Source organism: Charadrius vociferus, unplaced genomic scaffold (assembly GCF_000708025.1).
Source record: "Charadrius vociferus isolate BGI_N301 unplaced genomic scaffold, ASM70802v2 scaffold14, whole genome shotgun sequence".
Classification (NCBI taxonomy): domain Eukaryota; kingdom Metazoa; phylum Chordata; class Aves; order Charadriiformes; family Charadriidae; genus Charadrius; species Charadrius vociferus.
Window position 1 is genome coordinate 5,777,415 of NW_009648876.1, and position 6,000 is coordinate 5,783,414.

Sequence of the window (6,000 nt, forward strand, 5' to 3'; positions counted from 1 at the left end):
AATTCTTTGCATTGTTATTCAGTGCTTCCTAGAAGGTAGTTTGTAGACTGAATCTTGGCTGGGATTACATGAAATGTTCTGGTGTTTTCTTACCATAATTCTACATAGCAAGAATGATCTTAGAGATGGTGGAGGAAGAGCTGAGGATAACAAAGAAAAATACAGGAAATGACCTATATGCAGGAGACACTACTTGAACTGATACCCCTCATCACTTGCATGGTGGAAAATGCTTCTGTGCCACATAGCTCTTACTTTAGGAAGCAGACGGTGGAGCAACACTTGGTTTGGTAGTTAGGTCTGTTAAAGTAAACAGACTAGCTCAAAGTTAAGTTTCTACCCTGCCAATAATATGACCCTATATCTCTGACCAGCTTGACTCATCCATGGCTAAAAATCTTAATCAAAATTATCACATAAAAAGTGTTCTAAAGTCCCACTTGATTTTGCTATGGAAATGGAATCCCTGGCTTGGAATAATTATATTCAAATATTTGCTTGAAAAAGGAGAAGTGAAGGCATGGTTTATGTTGCAGTAAATTTTTCATATAGATAGGTCGTAGCTCCTTGCCCTGTGCTTTTTATCATAAAGATAGGAACCTGAAGCAATCCTTTTTTTTTTTTGCCTACAGTTAAGTAAAAATACAACTAGACAAAAAAATATCAAACTAAGTATTTTCAGGTTATTTCATTCATTAAATCACATCCCTATATGATTCTTGTAAGTATGTGCATTCGAATACCATCTACTTCTTCATGCTGAAAGATTAACTAAAATTAAAATACAGTTGGTAATATAACTGTAGATTTCAGTTTGCATTGATTTCAAAAGCAAAAACTAACCTGAGAAGTATAATAGGAAATATAAAGATTATATCTAGAGGGTATTTTTCTTTTTGCTGTGTTTGAAAAACTACAGGAACAGTGTCGGTGTTAGAAATCTGTAAAGAAATAGGAAAAGGAGGAATTTCAAAGACCCTAGGAAACTTTTCCCTTAGGACTTTTTAAACATGTTTTCATAGTGCTATGGCATCTTTTATGCAAGCAATGGAGAGTGGAAGGGAGAGAGGGACATTCTGCACCCTAGAAATACATTGTCAAGACTTGTATTCAAGAATTCATGTTTTGCTTATGAAATTTTTCATTTTATTGTATGTAAGTTTCATAGTGGTTTATAGTGATTGCTATAGAAGACTTAAGGGATTTTAAATATTTCTGATGCCTAAGCTCTTCTAATGTATTACGTTCTCTGTACAATCTTAGAAAAACAATGAGATCTCTTCTTTAAATAAGTATTTACGAAAACTATTATTCTGTCATTTTTATAAATAAACGACTGATGGTTGTATTCAGCTTTAATTGGGGCATGTAAGATTTTGCCTTCTTACCCCACTGGAAACCTTTAAAAATAAATCTTAGAATTCCTGTCATGATATATTCCAACAAGTACTGATCTAACATTATGAGTAGTCAACATGACATACAATACATCTGACTTTCTTTCAGAATCTGAAGACACTTAGCTAACAGTAGGGGTTTTTTCCATAATGAAATAGTAAGTAATATTCTAAAATATCTGGAAAATAGGAGGAGCGTTAGCATATATGTGTGTATCTTGTGTTTTTTCACCTTCTGGAGATGTCTGAGACCACTTGTTTTGTAACATCTCTTTATAATTGGGCTACTTCATCAGGAAAGGCTGACTGGGATGGTATTGCTTTCAATAAACAATAAAGAGTGGTATTGAAAAATAACATGATGTACTTTCTTATCTAGTGGCTGCCTGAATACTACCCCAATCTATTTAACTCATAGTTTGGTGGAAAAGTTCATTGGCTTTCTGAAGAGTTTTAAAGTTAATTGTGTAACTAATATCCTTGAAAAGCATACAAATCTTAATAGCATTTGCCCATAGTAGACATTCTCCTTCATTCAAAATTTTATGGAATAATATTCTTGGGGTCAGTTGTAAGTTCTACTCCCAGCATGCATTTGGACAGTTAGTTCATGACACAATTATTGGATCTGGATGTTTTCGTTCTGCAGGTACATGTTTGAATTAAGTTTCGGTTTTTTGTGCGTCAATGTTCAGAGCATACCATCAGAACCTAATGGCTGGTAGGTTAAAAGAATAATGGTGTACTCTAGAAATACATATGTAGTCTATACTTCTGGACATGTTCCTTCCCAGAATAATTGCTATACTACTGAAAAACATTTCAATTTTTGCATTCCAGCTTCAGAGAAATAAGCATGAAACTGGTAAGGCATTGTGCCTAATGCTCAGAACACTGAAATCTGTTAGTTTTCTGAGGTAAAAAGCACTCTTGGGAGGATTGTCTTGGCTCTGTAATGGACTTGTCTGTCAGTGGTTAATGATAGAAGCAGTAAGGACTTGAAGAATATTAGAAGAAGAGGTAAAAATATGTTTAATAAAGTAAACCTAAAATCACAGAAATAGAACATGGCTTAGGATAACAGAGTTTGAAGTGGTTAAACAAACCTTTGTATACAGCGAAAAAGAAAACCAGTGTAATTTCCTCTTGATATGTAATTAAGCATCCCACATTTCCAAGATCATCTCCCACTCAGTTGCACATAATTTTACAGTTTTGCAGCCATTCTAAACAAACAGCCTTCAGTACACAGAAAAGTGGTTTTCATGAAAAAAAAACCCAAGGCTTGGTGAAGCTGCTTAATATTACGGTAAGGGATTCTGAGAATGCTCTTTGACAGACAGTTTTATAGTGACACTGGTCTCAGACCTAGTGGGTGGACTGAACGCTGCAGTCCGGAACAATTGCATCCTGCTCAGTGTTTTAATATGAGGATGAATTTGTGAAATGAACAAGACAGAGCAAAGGTTAGAAAATGGTAACAGTCCGTTCTTTATTACTTCAGACTTGTACCTTGTCCTGGCCATCCAGTCATGCTGCTATGACTGCAACATTTAGATTAATACTTTGATACAAAAGAAATGTACAAATGAAGTGTTTTGGCATCTTGTGAACAGTACAGAGAAATATCGTATTTGTGAGTAGATATTTTGCTTTTCTCAGTGTCTTTTATTGCTCTAGATTTCTAATCTGCAGACATCAGGATGATGCATGTACTGTAATATTAAAGCCTACATACCAGTATTTTTTCTCACATCTTCTGTTATTTAAAAACAGGGAAAGTCTATTATTGGGACAGTCTAAAATATTGTCAGCAGGTAGCAGAGACCGTGGTTTCAGAATCTAGTGTTTTTACTTACATAACCACTTTGGAAACTGGGTTTCTAGTGTCCAGTAGATGCAATTGCAGTGTTGCATGTATTAGTGTAGTGGTCAATGCTTTGAAGTTGTCAAATGGCACATGTAACTGGCCTTCATTCTCTTCTCCTTGAGTTAGTTGCTTCTAGGGAAAGCGAGGGAACACGAGATGCTAGAGGGATCATTTTACTTGGGTTGCTGGAGTTTCGTAAGTCACAGGGGACTTTCAAAACTTCGCACCTCAAACTGAATTTGTTTATTTAATTTACAGTCTCTCTCTGTCTTGTACATGCACAAACTCAGGATCAGACACATGCATTCAGTCCTGTGTCTCATGTTCTTAATACCATGGAATAAAATGTCAAGTAAATAGCCATCACTTCATCAGTAACAATTTGAAAGATAATGAAAAGGAAATCAGACTTCCATCTCTGACATAGTACAGATATATGGAAAGGGACTTTCATGTGATGGTACACATGCCATCCTGGTCTACATTTATCTCATGGCTTAAGCAAGTCTTTTAGTGGAAAAGAAATATACAAGGAAATTTGGTATTTGTGCTTTAGCAGATGTAATTTTTTTCTCCAATGTGGCCATAATGAGCCGCATTCCCATCTAGACACGAGAGAGTTTTATGCTGTGAATGCAACACCTTATAGATTATGTCTATATGTATAATCTATTAAACTGAAGTTCCGACCACCTTTATCCCGGCTTACTTCCAGTATCAGTAATTACCATCTGCCACCTCAATTCTTTGCAGTTTCAGATGAATGTGTTAGTCTCTTCTGTTCAGAACAACTGGATAGTCTTGGGCACAGTTAAATAGTTACTACTTTTCACTGGTGAATAAAATACCTTATAATACCTTACAAAGTATTTCTGTGCCAAAAAGTATTACAGTGAGTCAGTAGCTCACCATTCACTACTTCAAAAGATGGTAATAAGGGAAGTGATTTCCTGTAATTAGAACAGAAGGTTCTGCTATGTTGCCATTGAGGCAGAGTCTTAAATCGTTGAATATTTAAAATGCTGTCTGTACATAAATAGTATTATTGTGCCTAACAGCTGAACAGTTTAAAATCTTTCATGTGAGATTTCAATTCTGAATCTTTTGGAACTTTAGAAGTCTAGACTAAACATACTGTGATCTCACTCTTAAGTACAAACGATGCTGTTAATTCTGCCCTACTAGGAAAAAAAGTGCATCTATAGTTATTATTTTGCTCGGTTTTAGGTATTTTAGTATGTGACTATAGTATTCTTGATCTGTCAGCTTCTACGGTGGGGGTTTGAACCATGAATGAGTTGGTCAACTGCATAGAAAGGGTAGTGGTATTTACAAATCCTGCTGTAAAACAGCAGACAAAATTTTGGTTTTGCAAGGACTAATCTGTCTTTTAGTGTTTTTACTGGAGCATGTGAAACACAACTGAGTTCTTTTCATATTAGTTGTTATCCAAATAGGATTGAAAACATCCATTAAGGATTTCTGAGCTAATCGAAAGAAGCTATGTTGATGTAACAATGAAAAGAACCTAAGAAAGAAGGAAGAAGAATGAATATTTGTGTCTTTTAGTGCCAGCTAGACACTTCAAGTTCCTCAGTTCACTAGTTTTAATGCCTTGCTTTATAAGTTACATATTTTTAATCTTACGGACATCACCTAGAACATGCATGGACCTAGCTGTCATTGTAACAAAAAGTATCTTCAGGAAGGATTTGAGAGGTGAAACCATAATTTTACACACCATTTTAGCATGGATGAATAAAAGGAAACAGAAAGGTGTTTTAGAATAAGTGTAGTAGCAGAAGCTGGCATCAGTAAAAGGACAACTTGAATATGGAAAATTGAATGGGACTGACATAGCAAGTCTTAATTGTAGGAACAAGATATACAGATAAATGGAATCTGCTGAAGGGTATCAAAGATGTGATCATGACAACTGGGCAGAAAAGTTTTGTTGAAAGTACTGAATCAGACTCTGAGAATTGGTTGGAAAATTTTACGTGAGAATTTTAGTATTGACAGACAGAAAACAGAATTGTAGTGCCTTTTAGTACCTTTCTTGTACAAGGTTTTTTATTGACAAAATCTGTGCCTTGCCAAGAAAGTGCCTCTCTTTATCACACTTTGAAGTGAAATTTTCTTCAAATAAGCAGAAGCTTTCAAAAACCCATCCAAAGCCAAAGTAGCCATGTAATCTTCTACATACAGAATGTTTCAAGTTTCTAAGTGAATGCAATCACTTACATACAGAATAATATTCACAGAATACGTCCTCTTCATAAAACTGCTAAGATTCTTCTGTCTTGTATGTTTTATCTACCCTAGAGCAAAGGAATTATGTAGTTAACAAGTTCTTGCTTAGTTAAAATACACTAACGGAGCAAGTAATTTTGAGGTGAAAGATTGTAAGTTTCCAAGCTTGTAAAATTTGATTTTTATAGTCTTTAGACCACGGCCTTTTTCATAAACCCGGGCACAAGCAAACTGAACCTTAAAACCTTCCTTTGGTCAGCTCTTTCACAAGGTGCCACACTCTGAGAGAGGCAGGTGTCAGAACTATTGTTCCTTTTCCGGAGGAAGAATGTTACGTTCCAGCTGGCTGTTCATAAGGATTTACACAGCTGAGATCTTCCAGGAAACGCTGTAAATCAAATTGTGTCCTTGGTAGCCTCATCTTGTCGTGCCTGTGAGCCTGTGATGGACCATGCTGGTGAGGGGCTGCTTCACAGGGAA

General features: G+C 35.7%; 1 protein-coding gene across 1 annotated transcript in view; it reads left to right on the forward strand.

The window, feature by feature from the left end:
- Window positions 1-6,000, forward strand: part of AKAP6 (A kinase (PRKA) anchor protein 6) — a 232,497-nt gene that overhangs the window by 89,828 nt on the left and 136,669 nt on the right.